General features: G+C 38.5%; 1 protein-coding gene across 2 annotated transcripts in view; it reads right to left on the minus strand.

Moving 5' to 3' along the window:
- Positions 1 to 23,071, minus strand: part of Cntn5 (contactin 5) — a 1,164,510-nt gene that overhangs the window by 90,491 nt on the left and 1,050,948 nt on the right. The gene's annotated exons all lie outside the window — the stretch shown is intronic.

The following is a 23,071-nucleotide window of genomic DNA, read 5'->3' on the forward strand; positions in this document are numbered from 1 at the left end:
AAGGACTCTCAGAACACTTGACTTTTGTTGGGAACAGGATGATGAGAGCCTAGTTCAGTAACTGCTGTTAGGTAATCAATAAGTGCCAGGGAGAGAATCTATTGATGTATTGCTTATGGGATCAGGGTTGACCCTGCAGAATGACTGACCACCCAATATAAACCCTTCCTTACCTAGCACTGTCCTACAATTACTTTGTCAAAAGTGATGGCTTTACTGTGATAATGTAAAGATCATGGCTTCATTATTAATGGGCTGGACTAGAACTCAATATTCAGCCCATGCTGGCTTTGAACTTGCAGTAACCCTGATCTTTTTGCTTCACCCTACTGAGTGATGGGATTACAGCATGAACCAGAGCACATGATGATTTATCTTCCCACTCCAGGGTAAAAACAGAAAGACCTAAATACCTCCTTGTTTTCATATTGCAAAAGAGAGGTCAGCTTGAATGTGCACTGTTTGAAATAACATCCTCCAGGAATTCATTCATAAACTGAGCACTTCAAAGAATGCTTGATAAACTATCCCAGAGAAGGACCCCGTATCCAAGGGCTTTTGATGTTGGATGGGATGGAGGCAAGTTGCTTTTAAAAACAGTGTTTGTCCTTGCAAGGTAAAACATATTAATAATTATTTAGTAATTTAGTTGTTTGCTTTTGTTTTGAAATAAACGAATGGGTTTATCATACCATGAAAAGGAAACTAATGTCTAGGAATCCCTGATTTTTGTCATCTGTGTTTGTGGAAAAGGTAGGTTGTTATGAACTTTGAAGGCTTCCATCACATGGAAGTTCTTTTCTTTCAATGAGTTACTTTGTGATCTCCTGTGTTTTAGACTTTTTTCCTTGCTGCTATTTTTCCTTCCAGCTGATCTTACAATTGGAGCATATAAGGGTATTGAATTTTTTTCTCATGAAATAATTTGTAGGGACACAGTCTGACTGATTCATATACAAGAACCTGCTTCACAGCAAGAATGCACTAACATGGATTAAAATGTCACAACAATTATTTTCAGAATGAAATAAATGTCCTTCACATGTCATAAAGATGAGTTCCTTATGATACATCTTTACTCACAAGCCTAAGGTGGCTGCTTTCTGGTGGGATGAGGAAACGTGATCCACATCCTCAGCCCTCCTACACCCAGCACTCACATCTTTCAATTACAAAATGAAAACTTGAAAATACTCTGATCTTTCATTTTAGTGACAAAAGACAATTAAACATTGTAAGCAATTGTTTAGATTAGAGTCAAGATCATTAATGAGTGAAGAAAGAGCTGCCTCCAGCAGTTTGGGTCCGCACTAGCCCACACGCTACAGGCATCTAGGGGCTCATTCACTCAGGCACTTAGCTCAGTAGCCAGGAGTCACTGCGTACATTACTAGGCCAGAATGAGACACATATCTGATGAGAAAGTAGAGGAGAAGCCACAGACATAACAGATTTGACTTTTCTTTCTAGAAATAACTCCACTTGTAAGGGTGGCTTTTATTTTACCATTTTTATTCTGGGGGCTGCTGTTATTTTGTTAATTTTTTGTTATTTATTTATTTGAGACAAAGTTCTCAATATGGTGTCAAGACTAGCCTCAAACTCAAAATCCCCCTTTGCCAGGAACCCAGTTGCTGGAATGCCAGGTGTGACAGTTGCCTTGTCTTTGCTCTGGGCTATAAGCATCTTAACACCACATAAATTTAGAGCAGTTTCAAAACATGAAAGGTCAGCCTTATGGATTTGAAAGTCAATTTTGAGCAGCATACTCCTATAATTAAATAATTCACATTTCATTTTGCAGACATTTTCCTCCCAAATAATTTATTTTCTTTTGAACCTGAATTACAGTTTTCAGCCCCTTTGCTTTCTGTGGAATTGAATTGAGAGTGAACATTGATGGAAAGATGAACAGAGTATTTAGGGTCATACAAACATGCAAATAATTCAGGGTCCACCGAAATCATTTCTCCTTTGCTGTGTGTGTGTCGCTTCTGAGATTTGAACTCAATCATTAACTCTTGGTTCAAACATCTGCATCCTGTTGCACAGGCCTGGGTGCCAGGCCTATTGGAGGAGTGGAAATTGGCTCATTTGGGGCTGATCTCTTTTCTTTTGGATTATACGTGAATCATATTTTTAAAATCCTAAACAGGAGCGCTTATAAGCAAAGTGAATGGACTGTGAACAGCAAACCTAAATTACTCTTTCCATAGATTTACTGCTCTTTTAAGAGAAGTAATGAGGAGAATTCACACGGGAACCCATTATCCTTAATCTGAGCCCACAATGTGCAGCTCCTGTGAGAAACGCTGCAATTCCTGCAACTTTAATGAAATGGTTACTTACAGAGAGCTTCGCTTTCTTCAATTCAAACTTCATTTCCACATCTTGTCTCTCAGGAGGCACTCTCTTCTCTGACTCTCATTTTACTTCCTCTCCTTTCTTTCTTTAGTTTTTGGCTGCTGTTTTTGGTTTTATAAGCAAATGCTCCTACTGCTTCTAATGAACTTCCCCACAACCAGCTCTTAACCTGGTGCTCCAACATAGTAAACAGCCAAGCAGGCACTGAAGTCCCATGTTGGAGCACAAGGGACTCAGGGACTAAATGAAGCCTTGTTAGGAGGGGCAGTTCCTTCGCTATCTGCCTGGGAGAACAGTGGGAATTTGCTGTTCACTTTTCCTGGTCACATAATGTTGTTAGAACACTTGGGACTTCTATCTATAACTTTAAAATAAAATAGAAAAATAGCATCTATATTTCCACCTAAATCCACTTTTTTAAATGTTCTACCTACCTACCTACCTACCTACCTACCTACCTACCTACCCACCCACCTAAGCTACTAACTAACAAATGTGAGAAAAGGGCTCCCTCTCTAGCCTAGGCTGATATCAAACTCTGTATGTAGCTCAGACTCGCTTGGAGGGAGGTATATCCTGCTGCCTCAGTTCCTTCTGCGCAGTTGATGACAGATGTGAGCCTCTACACCTGGAAGTATCTATTGTTTATTAGACTTCATTCACTCTAAGAACCCATAACACTACCGATTGTACTCCTAAGAAATGGGAACTCATTGGATCTGCTGCTTAATGTCGGTGGGTTCTGTTAAAAGTCCAAGTATTTCATGTCAGAGCGAAGGCTCTTTAGAGACACATTCCACCTGCCTCTGTTGCAGTTGAATACTGTGATCCAGATTGGACTCTCCTAACTGTGCATACTTGGAATCCGCCACTCCCGCCTATTTGCAAAGGTTTTGTTGTGGGTTAGATGTTCATTTCCTGAGAAGTTGAGTTCAGATCTAGTCTTCCCTTACTTCACATCTCTGAACTTAGCCATTGCTGCCTGGAATCCCCCGCCCCCGCTACTGTCAACTGTGGGCATTTCCAGAGCTGAGCAAGGGCAAAGGGGCAGGGGGTGGACTAAAGTCAGTGAGCAAATTAAAGAAGAAATGCACATAGGGCTTCCCCCCTCCTCCCCTCTTTGCAGCTGACAGTACATAGGAAAAGACAGCAGAGGAAGGCAGGTGGGGTGAGACACTTGAGAGTAGATACGGGTTTAGGAGTGATGGTGTATGAATCCAAGTTCTTCTTCCCATGGAGTAGACAAAATGGGAAGAGGATTCAAGGACTCAAGGTGTCTCCCAGGATTTGTGAAGATGCCAGGAATGCTCCCAGCAGTATGCTGGGGACAAGTTAAAGTGTGACACATACTATTGTCAAACAGCCTAAACTGCACCTTCAGCCAAGAGAGTCTTCAGAATTCATTCCCTCTCCAACAAGGATATCAATGTTTTCAACTGCTATAGAAAGGTTTTCTTTCTTTTTTCCCTAATAAGTACTTGACTTTATTTCAGACGCAGGTATTTCCTGTACCCTTTCTTTCACTTTTGTATTACAGTAAACCTCCATTGGATGCAGACCTGGTTGACTGAATTCTGTCCTTGGTACAGCTACCTTCTGAGTATCCCCAAGTCTCTGGAGAAGTCAGAATACACAGAATTCTTCTTCTTCTTCTTCTTCTTCTTCTTCTTCTTCTTCTTCTTCTTCTTCTTCTTCTTCTTCCTCCTCCTCCTCCTCCTCCTCCTCCTCATCTATCTGTCTCTGTCTTAGCACCCTCTCCTGTGAGCATCGAGGGAATATCCAGTGAAGCACTGTGGATGAGTGAAATGATTGGGCAGTGCTTCACAAGAATGAAGTGCTAGGTAGCATTCTATGAGTGGGGTATAGCAGAAATCTGTGCACACACTATCGTAACAACCACATTGATGTTTGGGGGAAAAGTCATTGAACTCTAAGATCATTTAAACCAGGTTCTTCATAGCAAGCTCCATTCTTGATAAGTCTCAACACTGTTGTTGATTTTTGGTTTAAGGTATATTTCACATTCTTGAGAAAACTTTATGTAGCCTACCATGCCCAGCTCTGACTTCCCCATGCCTATAAAAATTGCTCTTTGTAAAGCAAATTGAGATGATGTAACTTCTATAAGATATAATTTAGTAAAACTCTTACCTAGTGTAAATCCTGGGCATTATCTCTGTGGCATGAATTATGAGATATCATTAACGTCATAAAAATTAAGTCTTAGACATTGACATGTTTTCCTAGTAGTAGTGTTTCATTTCCCAGGTGATAATTTGTTTAAACTATGCTATCATCATATAGAAATTATACATATATTATCTTTACAATAATTTTCCCATAGGTCCTTATAAAGAAGGTCTAGATTAATGCGGATAGAGGTTTTAATATCATTTCTAAAAATACTTTATGCTGATTAATTTTCATGCTTAAGTGAAAATGTACATTCTCTGAAACAGAAATATTAATTGCTACAAATAAGGAAAATAGGTAAAATACTCCTTGGCAAAACTACTTCTATCAGGGTGAAATATTAAATTACTCTAATAATACATTCAAGATTCAAATGATTTCTTGGTTTTTAGCTTCCAAAATAATATTCTCATGAAGATTTTCATGCACCAAGAGCAGCAGTCTTACACAGTGAGAAAAATTAAATGGGAAAATTAAGCTGTAAGTATTGGTTGAGTTTAAGGTAACAACAGGTCCAATCAAGTAGGCACCAAGTCAGGGTTTGATGGTGTCAGTCTGTTAGCCTGGGTAAGTGAAGATGGCTTTATAAATACATTCAAAGCAGACAAACACTAGGTCACTTGCAATTCCATTTTAAGACAATTAATTTTAAAGTTAAGAGAAAAAACCTTTTCTATTGCTTAGATGCCAATCATAGGTACAAAGAATGCAATGAATGGTTGAAAAAATTCTCCATATATCCCACCTATCCTCTGTCTCAAGTGCAAATACAGGACAAGAGAGTGAGGTACCCAGGTAGCTGATAAATGCAGAGTTGCAATGTGTTATGCTCATTCTGTAAGCGTGTCTTCCTTCCCTGTGATGAGATCTGTGAGGTTGCCTATCTAGATTGATGCAAATGACACAGCAATGGACTTCTGATTATATAGTACCATACACTTCTAATTGAGCTCTTCTGGAATACTTTTCTGACCTCATTTTTCTTGAACTTACTCTTCACTCCCTCTATCTGCTGACAGAAGTTTGCTGGCCATGATTAACTCATCATCACCCCCTTTTCAGTGTTTATATAGTATACTATTAACCAATTTACCATGGACTCATTTCTGCTATGTTAAACTTGTGACATGGAGACATAGACTTCACTGAACAAGTGTCCCTTTAATCTACCTTCAAGAGAAGAAATGCAGGGAGGAAACACGGACTAGGTTTTTCATACCTGCATGTGGGTTTTTCAGAGCTGTGGAGGGACATAAATCTGTTTCTCCTGCTAAAACACTACAGGTTTAGTCCAGAGAAAGTAATTTTCTTTCTTCATATCTCATGGAATTTAACAATAATTACTTTGTTAACAATGATTAGGAGTGCTGATACCTATGCTTTCATGGTTTTTGTAGACAAGGTCATACTATGTAACCTAGTCTGGCTTCACACTTGCAACCTTCCTGGTCTAGCCTCCAGAGTGTTGGTATGACAGGCCTCCGCCACCATCCCAGCTTTCTGAGTACCCAACACATTACATCACGTATGTTTTCTCCTTTTCATTTCTTTTTTTTTTTTTTTTTTTTTTGGTTTTTACGAGGCAGGGTTTCTCTGTATTGTTTTGGAGGCTATCGGTCCAGGTCCAGCCCGGCCTCGAACTCACAGAGATCCACCTGCCTCTGCCTCCCCAGTGCTGGGATTAAAGGCGTGCGCCACCACCGCCCAGCCTCTCCTTTTCATTTCCAACATCTACCCTATGGGTGTGCAACTGTGAGACTGGTCCTTCAGACTGACTTTTCTGACCTTGTCAGCCTGCTTCAGTGGCTGCTGTTTAAGATGTCCTAACACCAGTCTGTATCAAGATTAGACCCAGCTGATTTACTTCAGTTGATCACTGGATTCTTTTTACAAGTATTTTCGCCATTGGCCTCCTAGAGTGTCCAATGTATCTCATGCCTAATATTTGCTCAAACCTTAGCTGTTTGAGAATGGCTCCATTGATAACCAGGAATACCTGTGTACTTTGTGAGCTCTAGTACAAAGTAAGAGGCAAGATCTTTCCTCAAAAAACTAAAAGTTTTCAAATGTCAACATATAAAAGTATTGCTTTTCACACTGGACCCATGTCATCAAGAGACCCAATGAAACTGAACAAGTCACATGGGTAGGAAGCAGTTGTTCTGTTGAATCCAACCCACCTTGGTCACCTTGATATAACCTGTGTCCTCCTGTAACACTAATGTCCACTGGAGGACATGGTGCTATGTGAGGTACAGTCTCTTTGTCAATGAAACACCTCTCTAAGTGCTTGCAATTCTGTGCTTCATTTGAACTCCTTTCTTAATGTGTGCTGATGTGAACAAACAGACCACACTAAAATTTTATGCTAGTATAATATAGGAAACCATTTTACCTTTCATTCTGAATGTCTGGCATGTGCTATTCTAATATGACTGTATTTGTGTGTTCTGTATTATTTTTCCAGATATTCTTCATAACTTTTTCTTGTTCCTACAGCACAACCACACACTGACACACCTTTGTCAGGTTTACTTAACACCAGGCTTGTTGGTGACAGAGAAATGCCATCTTACACTGGAAAGAACAAAGGTGGGTACAACTAAACCTCACAACCCTAGAGCTATAAGGGTCACATAGGGATTTTTTCTTACTTAGACCTGGAACTCTTGGAAATGCAGAGACACACTGCTTCTCTTTAAGTAGATTCTCCACAGGAGATTTAAACTCACATCATTAAAACTAGAAGTTCCTCTCTATGCTCTGCCTGATGGATCAACCTTCTCATGAAATTTCTCCAGTGAAGCTATCCTAACTAATACCCACCCCATAGGTTAGCTCAATGAGGCAGTGCTGAGAGTAACAAGATCTTACCATTCATGGCAGGCAATAAACATTTGGCTTCGACTGAATTCTTCCACTGTTAGAGTAGTGATATAATCACACTATCTTCTCTTAGGTTTGTGCTCCCTGAGTTCTCTCTCTCTCTCTCTCTCTCTCTCTCTCTCTCTCTCTCTCTCTCTCTCTCTCTCTCTCTGTGAAGTTACTCAAAGATAATCGTGATATAAAGATGTTGGTTCACTCATGAATGAGCTTGTGATTTGTTAGCAGCTAGTAATGGCAAGGCCTCCAGGAGAGCTCCAGAATAATACCTTATAGTAGCTTCTCATTTCCCTTTGTGACTAAGGATGGGGGAACTGTGCATTCATTTGCCAGGTATTTCTTAGGGTGTCTTCTCATACATTCAGGAAGTGGCAAATTTTTGGCATCCTGGGAACTGCTTGCTTCTCTTTCACATGTACAGAGAGATGAGCTATGACCTAGCTACATGCTTTCCATGCCACAGTACTTCAATGCAAAGAGAAGGCACATATACTACTGGGTAGGATACACATAACTTTGAGAAACTTAAATGCAATCTGAATAGGCAACCAGTCATAGCATGATGAGTTATAACACCTAATACTACAAAAGCCACAAGGAAGGGTGAGTTTTTTAGTATAAGTAATGAAATAAAAACTAACTCACAACTAATAATTTCTTACAGCAGAGAGTAAAAATGGGAGAGCAGAGTACAGGAAACTTGACTAAGGGGATGTTCAGTGTCATGGGGAAAGCTCTTAGCACCCAACTGTTGGGCTGGGTTTTTAAAGTTCAGTTATGCCTCCTATAGAATAATGCATCATTCGGATTCAACCTACAGGTAATTTACTATACTAGTAAGTGCATCAAAATGAATTTTGAATAATAGGGACCATGAAACTGTTGGTAGAAGTCAGTTTTCATAACAAAATAGTGTTGCTCTTCAGCCTCCATCATGACTTGTTTTGAGGAGCCTCATCTGGACATAGAATGCACTATCTCCCTTTGAAACACCAAACTAACATTATAAATACCACTACTTCATCTCCCCTTGTACTTATTAACCTTTCCTGTGACTATGGGTTGGCCTTAAGAAAATCCTGTACATGTGACCTATAACTGACATGTCCTCATGCAGCCATATGAAGTATATTGCGATCCACTATTTGCTGAATAATTTTCAGATTTGAATGCATTACCAAACTGTATAATTAACATGGATCTATTTGACTGATATGTCCATGTTTCCATTCTCTCAATGCATCTTTTCATAAGTTCAATTTCTTTCAGGATGAATACAACTACCTTATTATATCATAATATATTGTATATCGAGATTCAATGGCATTTACTCGTGTTTTTCCATTGTCAAATGGTGGCTACACAAGATTCTAATTCTTTCCTGGCTGTGTGGATGAGTACACAGATCCTTGGCCACAGGGTCTTCGTTTCTTTACACCAGCAGAGCTTAAACCGGCAGAATAGAGTAGTTCTATGTCATTCAAAAGAATTTGAATTTATCTGGCATTGTGAAATAGATCAGGTCTTGGCAACGGGCAGCAAGTTTTTTGTGTTTCTTTGATCTTTTTCTGGTGCTAAAGATTGGAACTGGGTATGTGCAGTAGTAGTTGGAGTGTACACACACCCATATACCTCTGTGCTCCATCCTAAAACCTGTTCCTAACCTTTGTAGAGGACTTTAAGAATTAGCCTAGAATGAATCCACCATGTATTTGAATCTCAAAGGCATAAATTATCCTTTTGCAATTTTTTATCCTGGCATCGTAGGAAAGGGAGGCTATAATGCTTTATACTGTAGAATGAGAGGGCACATGTCTACTTCTGGTTTGCTCCTTCTTTCATGGTGTCATATTCAATTTGCATAGGATCTTGCCCACTGTTCCTTTCAGAACATTAGATATGGCCTCACTTTTGGTCCATGAAGTCTGTAGAGGCTTGTGCCAATTATTAGCCCCCAGCTTCAATAAGTTAAATTAAGTGTTCCTGAACTCCATTTCTGCCTTTCTCAAGTTTACACTTTCCTCTTATTATCACTCATTATCCTTCTCAATACACTGACCAAGCATTACAGTGTAGGGTACTCAGGTTGTGTCTGTAGAGCCCATGGTGGTGAGAGCTCTTTTATGACTGGGTGGGATTCAGTACTCTAATTATTCAGCCTGCTTCCAACTATGCTTCTTCATATTGTGATTTCTTGCTCATTTTCACATATTTTGATACTTCTTTTATTCAGAGGTGGAAACTCAATTTTTGGTCCTTAACTCTGGATTGGTCATTGACTTTTTGACAAACAGAATTCAGTAGAATTAGTATACTGGGAGTTCTATGGTGGTCTCTTGAGAAGATTTGCAGCCCCATTCTACACCCTTTGTAATATTCATTTGTAAGAATGTATAAAAGGTAGTCATGTTATGAAGATCATGTCAGCTGGGTAGGGAATGGTATAGAAAAAGAGAGATCTTCAGAAATTTCAAATTGTTGCAACAATTTGAATCAAGTTTAGTGAAGAAATAAATCACTTATAAGTCCAGTGGAAGCAGCATGAAGACCTTGGTAATTCAGCCATCATTCAGAACTGAGGATAGTGTAGTGGCATGTGTCACCTAAGGCCTCACCCTGCTTCCTAATGCTAGGCAGTGAGTCCTGCTGCAACTATGGCCTAGCATTTTGTGAACACTGTCACATGAAATAACAGGGGTTATCCTTTGCTCATGTAGATGGAGTGAATCTGCCTAAATGGGCTTTCAGTAGAAGAAGGGTGCGAATATAGATGCTTTTGTTCAAATGTACATGTGGATAAATTAGCCAAGGGGGGACTGTTCATTTCACATGTACTGTACAGCAAAAATGTGAAGAAGCTGATCCTGGCAACTGAAAAACAAAACTGATTTCCATTTCTAGTCTCTTTCAGAGACAGAAGAGTAGGGAAAAAGGAAACACCATCAAACATAATCCTGGGATTTTCCCAAATAATTAGAGTCAAAGAGGCAAAGGTGTCAAGAGTATGAACATAAGATTCTGTCTATTTCAGAATTTCAAGAGCATTCCCCTACTGCATCCAAACTACTCTCGAGAGAAACTCAAATAATCTGGTAATGGAGGATGGGAAATAGGTAAGAAGGTTGTAATTGTAGGTGAGGGTTAGGAACTGGTAGAAAGCTTTGCTGAAGTATTGTGAAAGATGTAGAAGGACTCCTATGAAATTGTGGGCTCCATTAAGGGCTATCCAACTATGACACTGACTACAGACTGACATCTTTTAAGGTGAGGTTCAGAAGGTGGTACGGGAATAAAACACTGATTATCATTTTCAAAAAGAAGTTAGAGGAGAGATTTCAACCCAGAATTTGCTAGGTTAGATAAGAAAATTGATGTGGGGTAATGCTCTTGTTCATTGTAATTATTTGTCACTCATATGGTTTACTAAAACGCTGACTGACCACTAACTAGGCAGGAAGTATAGGTGACACAACCAGACTAGGAGAATTCTGGGAAGAAGAAAGGCAGAGATGAAGTTGCCATTCAGAAGCACAGGAAGCAAGATGAGCATGACTTACTGGCAAAAAATACCAAGTCACATGGTTAGGCACAGATAAGAACTATGGATTAATTTAAGTTATAACAGTTTGCTAGTAATAATCCTGAATAGTAGACAAAACAGTTTATAATTAACATAAGCCTCTGTGTGCTTATTTGGGACTGAATGGCTGTAGGACCGGGTGGTACAGAAACTTCTGCCTACAGAAAATGGTATTATTTTCATGATCTTTTATAAAAACAACTGAAAAGAAGGGAACATCTGTGTTATCACTGGATAATATTATCTGAAGGTATTCTTCCCTATAATTTGCTTTCATGGGTGTGAATCATTTTGCATTTCTGTTTTATGAATAGTGAACCACATTTGTACCTAATGCTCATTAGTTTTAGTTACACAGAAGCCTCTTCATATTTGTTCTTCATACATATGAAAATGTGGTATGATATGAAGTAAGTGTATTGGTAGATATTTAAAAGAAAAAAACATGGTATGTACTCACTCATATATGGATTTTAGACATAGAGCAAAGGAGTACCAGCCTACAGTCCACACTGCCAGAGAAGCTAGGAAACAAGGAAGACCCTAAGAGAGCCACACATGGCCATCTGGAGAAGGGTAAAGGGCCAAGATCTCCTGAGCTAATTTGGAACATGGCGGGAAGGGATAGGGAGTTAGAAGAAAGGAAAGGGGAGAAAAAGAAGGGAGAGGAGGATATGAGAAGAGCATGAAAAGAGACACCATAATAGGGGGAACCATTATAGATTTAAAGAGAAATCTGGCACTAGGGAAGTGTCAAGAGATCTACAAGGTTCACCTCAACTAACAATCTAAGCAATAATGGAGAGGCTACTTTAAATGACCTTCTCTGACAATAAAATTGATGGCTACCTCATATACCATCCTAGAGCCTTCATCCAATAGCTGTTAGAAGCAGAAGCAGACACCCACAGCTAAACACTGAGCTGAATTCTGGAATCCAGTTGCAGAGAGGATGAATGAGCAAAGGGTTCAAGACCAGGCTAGAGAAACCCACAGAAACAGCTGACCTGAACAAAGGGTAGCTCATGAACCCCAGACTGATAGCTGGGAAACCAATATAGGACTGTTTCAGACTCCCTGAACAAGGATGTCAGTTTGGAGGTCTGACTAATCTATGGGGCCTCTGGTAGTGGACCAGTGTGTATCCATAGTACACAAATGGACTTTGGGAGCCCACTCCACATAAAGGGATACTCTCTTATTCTAGACATATAGGGGAGGGTGTAGGCTCTGCTCCAAATGATATGACAGACTTTTAAGATCCCCCATGGAAAGCCTCACACTTTGACTTGTAGAACAAGCTTGTTTCTAATTTAAGTAAAAAAAAAAGGGAAAAATTATAAAAAAAACAAACAAGGATAAGTGAAGGCATTTTTACACCCAGACCTTTTCTTTTCTTTTTCTTTCTTTCTTTCTTTTAATTTTTTTTTACAAAATGCAAAAGCTCTAATGGAATCATTTAACTTACACTAGCTGGTCTTCAGAGTATGTTCCAGTTAAGTATCTGGCTCTTTCAAGTTTGTTTGTTAAAATCTTGCTTTATGAGGCATTGGAATCTTTTCAAAGAAACACTGCTTAAAAACATTAACAAGCACAGAGCTTAGCAAGTAGTGATATCATTTCAGGTCTCTGCTCCCTCATCAAAAGTATTGAGAGTGCATTTGCTGTCCCCACGCAGAACCAACTCATGCGAAGAAACTACCTCTGAAGGGAAACACCCCTTATTACAAAGGAAGGAAATTCCAGTCATTAAATCTGGCCATCTTGTCCACAACCAAGAAGAGTCTAGACGACCTTCAATATATGTAGAAGGGATGCAACCAAAGCACATTTTATGTGAGAAAACACACTTCTCCCTCCTAATCCAGGACACACTGTGAGCTACCACAGCCTCCACCCAATGAAGTCCAGGGCAGAAGACATTGGTAAAAAGAAAGGTGAAGTGAGGAGAACAAGTCAATCAAATCAACTATGAGAAACAAAGTCAAACGAGATTCTGTAGACGTGTTCGCAAGAGCTGGATGTAACCTGTGAAAATTACATTTGACACTGTTTGACTGTTTCTCTGTTTTGAGGGTTTTATACAAAAATGCCCTTTCCCCTTCCAATGTTCTGAGGTTTCCCCAGTTTCCTTCTGTTTTCTTAGCTTTCAGTCTTTACACTTAAAAGCCTTTAATCCATTTAATTATTTTTTTGTAACTATGATCTCTGTGTGTGTCGGGAGAGGTGGCGGTATCTTACTTTCATTGTTTTACATGGGGATATACAAATTTCTCAGCATCATATCTTAGGAAATCTTTGTTTGTAGCACCTTTATTTAAAGAGAAAACAGCTGAAACATCGTTAGCTGTGGATACATGGGTTTCCTCGAAGATTTTCTGTTGTTTCTGTGACTTTTCTCCCTCTGCTCTCCCTTTACCTTCACACACAGCACAGTATCTTTCTATGTACTCCAGGCTGGCTTCCACTTTCTATGTATGTATGTACTCCAGGATGGCTTCCAGCTTGCTGTCTTCCTGTCTTGTCGTCCATTGCTGGGATGAGATGTCAAACTGCCACACCCAGCTTCAGTTACATCTTTTAGTATACTTTGAAATTAAATAGGGTAATGCCTCCTGCTTTGATTGTTCTACATTTTTTTAAAATTTCTTTTGCTTTTGATAGCTTTGGCTATTCACATGTTTTGGCCTTTTGTTTGGTGTTCGAATACAAAGGTTTGGGCTGGTTTTCCATTTTTTCTTTTTAAATTTAAATTAGAAACAAGGTTGCTTTACATGTCAATCCCAAATCCCTCTCCCTCTCCCTCCCCTCTCCCAAACCCTCCCATCAAATCCCCTTCCCCCTCCCCCAACCCCCACTCCTTTTCCCAGGGAAGGTGAGGTCCTCCATGGGGGGGAACCATGGTCTGTCATTTCATCCAGGGCAGAGCCTAGGCCCTCCAACAAGAGTCCAGGCTAAGAGAGCATCCCTCATTGTGGGATGGGCTCCCAAAGTCCATTTATACGCCAGGGATAAATACTGATCTACTACCCCAGGCCTCATAGATTGCCTAGACCTCCTCACTGATACCCACATTCAGGGGGTCTGGATCAGTCCCATGCTGAATTCCCAGCCATCAGTCTGGGGTTCAAGAGCTCCCCCCTTATTCAGGTCAGCTGTATCTGTGGGTTAAACAAGCCCAGTCTTGACCACTTTGCTCATCAGTCCTCCCTCTCTGTCACTAGGTTCCTTGAGTTCAACTCAGTGTTTAACTGTAGGTGTCTGCTCTGCTTCCATCAGTCATTGGTTGAAGGTTCTGTTTCTCAGACTCTCTGGCAGTAGAATTGTAGTCTGGCTCTCCCCTGCTCATATCTAACATCCATATATGAGTGAGTACATACCATGTTTCTCTTTTTGTTACTGGGTTACCTCACTCAGGACGGTTTCTTCCAGTGTGATCCATTTGCCTGCAAATTTCAAGATTCCATTGTTTTTTTCCCACTGAGAAATACTTGATTGTGTAAATGTACCACATTTTCTCTATCCACTCCAGTTGAGGGGCATCTAGGTTGTATCCAGGTTCTGCCTATTATAAATAATGCTGCTATGAATACAGTGGAACAGATGTCCTTGTTGTATGAATATGCATCTTTTGGGTATATGCCTAAGAGTGGAATTTCTGGGTCTTGTGGTAAGCTGATTCCTGTTTTCCTGAGGAATTTCCATACTGATTTCCAAAGTGGCTGTATGAGTTGGCACTCCCACCAGCAGTGGAGGAGTGGTTTTCTGTTTTTTAAAAAGAGTTTCAAAGACATTCTAGTAAAGATCACACTGATGCTGTAGAATACTTGGACATCTTGGCTATGTTGATTTTTCTAATCTGTAAACTCAAGACATCTTTAAATTCTTTATTGTAATGTTTCTTCAACTTCTTTCTTCAATGCCTAATAATTTTCCTTGTAGACATCTCTTACCTCTTTTGTTAATTTTATGTCCTAGTGTTTTTTATAGCCATAGAAAGTAGGATTATTTTATTTTTACTTCTATTTCAGACAATTCATTATTGGAGAACAGTAATCTAACTTGTTTGTTTTTTTTCATATGTGAGATCCTGTCATCTGAAAATGGTGCCAGTCTGTCTCAGTTATTCTCCACCTTAGATACTGAGACATCCTGTCTCACTGAATTCCACACTCACTTAGAAGATTTCGTGTCTTTGCCTGATAAACACTCTAGAGCACACACTGGTCCTCAGGCTTTCTTGGCAAGTGCTTTCCCTGCTTAGCCATCTCCCTAGCAAGCCAGTTATTTAATGCCTTTGTTCTACATTTGTGAAAAACACCAAGAACATTTGACTATGGTTTTCTTTCTTGGTTGCATCTTTGTCTGATTTTTGGTATCTGGGTACCAGTGACTCTGTAGAATATATTTGCAAGCATTGCTTTCTTGTCAGTTTCTTAGAATGTTGTAAGATGAACTGGTGTTCGTTCTTTGACTCTTTGATGAAATTCAGTAATGAGTCCATCAGTTACAGGGGTCTTCTTTGATGGTGTACTTTTAATTACCAGTTCTATCTCTGTACTCTCATGGTCTGGTTTTCCATTTCTTCACAATTCATCACTGACAGATATATGCTGTCAGGAACTTGTTTGCTTCTTTTATGAAGCCAGTTGTTAATCAAACTCTTGCCCATGAATTCTAAAGATGCTTGATATTCCTGCCCTCTTAACTGGAATGTCTTTTCTTCATCTCTGTTTTTACTGCCTCTTCTCCCCCTTGCTTAGTCTAGCAGAGTGTATCCATTGCACTTTTTTTCTTGTTGGTCTTTTGTATTTCATTTTTATTTCATTTATTTTTCTGCCAGACATTTGTTCTTTCTATTTTCCTATTAAAGTTGCAGTCTTGTTTCTTGGGATGTATTATTAGGCAGTTTGCCTGAGATAAGGCATAGATTGCCATAAACTTTTCTCTAAATAATGTGAAAATATATGAAAATGGAGCTTAACATCCACAGTTTTTGGCATGCTGTTTCCATTTTCTTTTGTTTTACACATTTTAAATTTCCTTTATAACCCATTGGTGGCTCAAAAGTAGTGTGATTTCTACATGTTTGCATATTATCCAAAATATTATTGTTGACTTCTACTTTTATTGCCTTGTGTTCAGAAAGAATACCTGGTGTGGTTTCGTGTTTTAAGTTAGCTGCACCACTTCTTGTTTTGTAATATGTCATATGGAATATCTCAAGAATGTTCTGTGTGCCAGTGAGGAGAATGTACATTCTGCAGCAGTAAGATAGCATCTTCTGTGAGAGTCTGTAGGTCGCTTGTGTACCAAATCCAGATTCAGTCTAACTCACTGTTTTATTCTTTTCTGGGTATTCATCCGTTGGTGGAAATGGGCTGTAAAACTCTCCGGGTATTATCTCTTTGGAGTCTGTGTCTTCTTTTAGGTTTATTGATATTTGCTTTATTTATAGGGTGATTTGATTCTAAGTGCATAGAAACTTATACTTGCTGAGCAGTCTCTTTATCCTTATACAACAACCTTCCTTTTCTATTTCCTGCTCCTAATTTAAAATCTACTTTCTTAGATTAATAGAGCTGAATATACTTTCTTTGAATTCAGTTTCTGTGAATAACTTACATTTTCTTTCCAGTTCCATGCCTTGTATGCCTGGAGTTATAATAAATGTCTTATGAGCAACATTTAGTTGAATATTTATATTATCATTTAATTCAATTATTCCTTCTGTATATTCTAATTAGAGAATCGAATCCATTTTCATGTAATGATTGATGGTAAGGCTGTTATTACAGCCATTCTAAAGCTTATTGTCTGGTTCTATTTTAGTTTCTTTCTCAGTTGTCATCTATAGTTTAGTACTATACTCTAGTAGTGCATATTAATTTTGTGTCTATCATTTTTGGCTTGTTATAGAATTTTACTCTATGGTTTCATGAGGCTTGCAAAAAATGTCTTTTGATTATAGCAAGCTGTTTTGTAAAGACAGAAAGTTAATGTGACATAAAGATAATAAAAGTAAACATTAATAAATAAAAATTAATAAATTTTTACTTCTACAGTCTGTTGCATTTGTGGTGGCCCATTTTGTCTGTCTTTATTGCCTATCTTTTAATAAATCATTATGTCTTTAGATAATTGTGCTTGTGTAAGTCCTGCCCTGAAGATATTGTTTACCTATGGATTTTACAATATTAAAGAAGGCTGACTTTCCCTCATTCCAATGCTTTTTTTCTTACTCAGTACTCTCAGCTCACAGAGCCCCTTGAAACATTTCTGAAAGATAGATCTCTAGAGATAGTCCTTCAGCATTTGCTTTGTGATGTCATTATAATATTTTCTAAGTGATGTTATTAAGTGTAATATTCTTTATTGGAAACCCCTCAATACTGTAAAACCCTCATAGTATCACCTCCTATCTTCTGCGAATCTGTTGTTCAGTGAATTGGGAGACTCCTGTGTATGAGTTACTTCTTCTCGTTCTGTCTTAATGTCTTCTAGCTAACATTATCACCTATTTTTGAGAACTTCATTGCAAAAGGTCTTGCTGTATTCTTGGTTAAGTTTGTCTGATGACCTTTGATCTTGATGTACTGATTGTGGGCCGGTTTGAGATATCTTTGGTTATAACTCTTTGAATTAGCTTTCTATCTCTTTGTCTTTCTCAAGTGTTATTGGGCCCTAGCAACCCAAGTAGTTGCCCTTTTTGTTCCCTAATGTTACTGAAAGCTCCCAATCTGGTCAATTGTTTCATTTCTATTTTTTGTCCCTTTTCAGAGAGACTGTCTTTGAACTTACTATTTTTTTCTTTTTTGACCAATTTTGTTGATGTATTTTTAATTTCACTTGGTTTATTTCTTGTATAAATGATTTCTGTTTCATTTTAAATTAGTTTTTCCTTTGGGTTAAATAACCCATTGAAGAGTCAAACCATTTCCCCATGTTATCTTGAGATTTGCTGAGTTTTCTTAGAATAGATGTTTTAAATTCTCCTTGCTGGACTTCACCCATCCTGATGATGATGTGGTCAATTTCCAGTATGCTATTTTAACCTTTATTTGAAGTTAGTTTTCTTGATAACTTAGGCTATGCTGGCATACATTATATCTTGGCGTTGTAGGAATAGTATTCATTGCATTTACTAAGACTGGATGGTTTTGGCTATCTTTCCAGAAATTCTGGACAAGCTGGGTATTTCTTTTTAAAAAGATTTACTTCTTTCATGTGTATGAATGGTTTGTCTGCGTGTACATATGTGTGCCAAGTCAGAAACTGTGGTTACGAGTGTTTATGAGGTACCGTGTGGGCACAGGGAATTGAACTGAGCTCTTTTGCAAGAAGAGCCGATGTCTGTAACCACGTAGTCAATCTCTCCACCCCCCAGGGTTTCTTTAAATCTGTAATCTGTGCTATTTCCGTCCTAAGTGAGACACCAGATGTAGGTTTGCCACATTCATGTGATACTCTTGCAACACTAGAGGGAGATGCAACCTCAGGCTTCCTTACATCAGTGGCAAGTGTGTTGCTTGTGGTGAATGGGGGAACAATCTATAATGAATGTATTTCACCCAAGTCTCCCCACGGGTCTATGGCTTCTTCTTCCTGCCATGATGAGATCACGCTGAGGTGATGCCTAGTCTCACTGCTGGTAGCAGTCTACTCATAAAGTAGACTTGTGGTTCACGATTACCTGAGCAAGCCATAGTTAATGTTGGTTACTACTGAAGTTCAATAGATTAGGGACATATCTACCTGTCACTGTGGTTCTTGAGATACTAAAGCAGCCTAGAGGCCATAGATAAGTCTCACCAGTCCAGCACCACATTCTATGTCCAAGTCCTGTGCCAAGTCCCTTGTATAACACTAAGAGAATGCAGTCCTACTTCATTCTGTGCTGCCCCAAGATGGGCTACAGTTGGGAAAGTCAGTTTCCCAATTTGTCACCAATCTGGGTGATAAGCAAAGTAGTCCCCAGTCGCATCTTCACAGGACTTGCATGGTCTCTGGTGCACATAGGCTCATGCAGTGACTCAGTGATTCAGGGCCCAACTCAGGATCAAAGCGCTCAGAGTAGAGGCCTGTGTTACCACCACTGGGTTTTTCTTCAAGTCTTCACATTCATGTAATGCTGAATTAGGGTGACACACACATGCAGTTTGACCTAAAAAAATCACTGTGACAGGCACTCAGTGCTTGCATTTGAATTTTTAGGAGACTGGTTACATAAAATAAGGGATGCTAGTCTCTTGCTTAGAGAAAAGGACATTTTTTATTCTATAAATATTCTGTTGGTTTTAGAAGACATCTTAACTTTAGAGAAACCATTTATCATTTTTTACCAGGACCTTATGTATTCAAATATTTCTTTAGCCAAAGGGAGGAAATCTGATTTTATATACTTTTTTTCCAATTTGGAACTCCTTCTGAATGGAATATTTTAGAATTCTAACAGCACCATGAGGTTTTTAAGCATCTTCCGTGAAGTAAGCATTCTTGCAATACTTAAGTGGAAAAAGGTATGACTTGGGGCTACTTGTGGTCACTCGTGAGAACTGATTGGTGTTGGCTGAAATAGGTTTTAAAGTGTTAGTCAGATTTTCATTTTGAACACAAAGCAGGTCATTGAACTTTAGAATTAGGCTGGAGACATTTAGAAACTTTTATTAAACCTTCCCTTTAAAGATGAGACTGAGGCAGCTGGCAAGGCTCATGCATGGGCTTGAAGCTAAGGAGGGGCAAAGTCAGGACCTCACTGAACACAGACTCATCTCTCTGGTGATCTCTTAGTGTGTAGTTTTATCACCCCACAGTGCAGGTTTATGTTACAGAGCTTCCACAAAAGCTATGGTGGCTTCCATTCCTTTTGATAACTTTGGGTTTTGGAGAGATGGTCTCCTTCAGTCTGTCTTCGAAATTGAAGTCTACATTTTAGACTCTAACCCATTGAAAGAAGATTGTAAATGTACAGGAATACATATATTTACAAATATTTTCTGTTCCTAAGTATCTCAAAACAGGACCTCAATTAAAATCCTAATGAGAAAATGTCTTAATAAATTGTGGTATGAAAAAACATGCAATATTTCGGGTCTATTGAAAATAATGAATTAGTTTTTCTCCCATGTGACCCTGAGGAGTTTTGAAGATTATGACTGAGTGAAAGTAAGAGTCTTTGGGGAAAAATTGTAGATGTGGTGCAATTTTTTTATAAAACAACACTTAAGCATGCCTTTGTTGGTGAGAAATCCTCCCTGATAAAAATAAGGAGAGTGGAAAACTTAAAGCATATTTTGCAACATTGAAGAGCTGATGCTGGTGTGTTAGGTGTTGTTATGGCATTTCTGGGAGGGTAGGGATGGGAAGAAGCAATTTCCTGGAAGTACAGTGTGCTGTTATCTCTCCCATGTAAATGTGCGCCTGTGTATTATGGATGAAATCAGAAAATCAAATATGAGTGTTGACTGACTTATGTCTTTGTGATTCCACACGGCCTTTAAAAATTTTTATTCTTTCTAGATTTTGCAGCAGGTTCAAACAATCTATGCTCAGGTTGACATAAAAGTGTGTGTATTTATATGAACAATCCTCCTTTGTCTTGGTGAAAACTGGGAAACTGATTTTGATCCAGTAGTTAGTGCTTACTCAAGTGTTTAGTACGTAGATAAAATAATTTAAGTGTTCCCAATAACTGCAGTTATCATAGACTAATCAGACTTCTTGGCAGAAGTGGTCCACAGCTGACCACCAGATTGGTTTGTTAGTAAACGTGATCAAGTGTCAACTCCCTTGTGCTCATGTAGGGGTTATTTAGACCTCAGTGTCTTTATGGCTCTGCCTCTAGAACTCACCGTCTTCCCCAAACATCTGTTTAGAGTATGTTCATATTTCTTTTGATTAGTATCAGCCCATCTAGGACTATGCATGTTTTGCAGCCGTCTATAATTTTATTTGGTTGATTTTCCATCGACATTGTCTTGTACATTATTTCAAAGTTTCTTGGCAAAGTTTCAACTTTGGTTTATTTTGGGGAAGGTGTTGGGATGCTGTTTTTGCAATCTTCTATTGGTACTTTTCAGTCATGTGCAACTACATTTCAGGAATTTAAAAACCACATTGCCTTGCTTGTAGCATTGGTGACACAATTGACATAAAGTTCCTGATGCTAAAAGAGAACTTGAGGCTGATGCAGAACTTCTAGATACACAGATAACATTTCTAAGTCCTGGGGCCTTCAGGCTTCACAGGAGTCTCGTGTTCTGTATGTGCCTCATTGACTGAAGACTGCCTGCTAAGTATTATATCCACACTTTTGCCGGGAAATACTACATTGTGGTTATTAATTATGTCTGTTGCAAAAGACCCCGTTTTAGTTCTAAAACTTGTGTCTTTGGAAACTAGCCTTTAGGTTTTATTAACAAAAGTGAACTGTGTTTTAGTCAAGTAATTGAAGCATTAATTATTCAAGAATGCTTTATTATTAAAATTATTTTAATTTATTGATTGGGGTTCAGTGTCAGGCAGATGTTTTCTGTATAGCTGCCAAGATTTTGTAGCCAGTTCATACTCTGTTTTGTAATTTTTAGTTGTTCATAGCAACTTATTCTGAAATCTTTGATGTCCTAATAGTTTGTCCTTCTAAAGTCTTCTCATTTATGATTGCATTAAAGATACCAGGAAACATAATAAAACGTGAGTGTGGCTGGAATTCAAAGACTTCATCTTTGTTTTGGACTTAATCACAAATTGTCCAGTGGCTGTACTGTCTAGGAATATTAAGTTGTAGGTCTTTACATGGGAGTTTTATGCAGAGAAATATACAGTCAAAACTTGAAATTTTTTGATGTATCTCGTCATACAGTCATCTGGCTGTTACAGTTCTCATGACATTCTTTGGTGCACTTACTGAAATGCTACATTAGAGAAAATTATCACATGAGGATATTTTATCTTCAAGTCCAAGCAATTCAATCATTGTGTATGTAGTGATACCTTGGTTGTACAAATAAAGCTTGACTATCAGAGAATGGACCTTGCTTCTAGCTAACCATAGAAGTTTGGAAATCTGTACAGACAAGAAGTGAGATGGCTGGGTGGAGAGAGGAAGTGAAATGGCTGGGCAGATAGGAAATAAGTGGGAAGAAACAAGGACTTGCTCTCTTTCCTATAGGGAAGCTAATGAGATAAAAGTGGCTTTGGCTTGCTCCTTCTCTCTGATCTGTCAGCATTTTCTTCTGTATCTGACTCTGGGCTTTTATAAGGAACTCCCTTAACATGTGTCTATTCTATAAGATGTTCTATAAGTTTCAAGTCTCACGTTTCGACATTATAATATATTGTCATCTTTGCTTTGAACTTTAAATGTGTTTCAGTATTTTAAAAAATCCCTTTAAATCTTATTTCTAATATTTACTTGATGACTCTTTACACTATATACCTTCATAGCATGTTAAAACTATAGTCATAAGCATTCCATAATGAACGAGTGACTTAGGAAATGGAGAATTACATGATTCTGTCCTGGCCTTTTGGGGGTTGAGGGTTAGCCTTTTTTTCTCTTCACTACTTTCCTTAGATTAGCTTGTATTATCAAAACTTTATATAGTAAATTTGTAATTTAATTCTAGCGTCTGATCAATTTTGTAAATTCTTTGTCTTCAATGGTTCAAGCTTATGTAAAGTTGGCCAAATAGATAGTAACACATAGTTTTATGAATTAGAAACCATCTGTTTTGTCATGGGCTATGCAATACCTTTCAACTTTCAACATGCTCATATTTTATAGTTATTCATTAATAAAATATACCTGATTTTTCCTAGTAAAATACAATGCAATTATGAAAACCACTAGAAATTTTTGATAGAAATATTTGACCTGACTTATTAATGAACCGTGGAGTTTTTTCTGTTTTTACTTTTCCAGGACAGTGACATTTAGATTGTGTTACACATTTGCATCAGCATGGCATGACTGAGTTAGCTAACCAGACAGGGTAGCAAATACTGCATTTAAGCTTTTTATATTTTGATAAGATATTGATTGGTCCATTA

Source organism: Mesocricetus auratus, unplaced genomic scaffold (genome assembly GCF_017639785.1).
Source record: "Mesocricetus auratus isolate SY011 unplaced genomic scaffold, BCM_Maur_2.0 Super-Scaffold_100040, whole genome shotgun sequence".
In the NCBI taxonomy this organism is placed as follows: domain Eukaryota; kingdom Metazoa; phylum Chordata; class Mammalia; order Rodentia; family Cricetidae; genus Mesocricetus; species Mesocricetus auratus.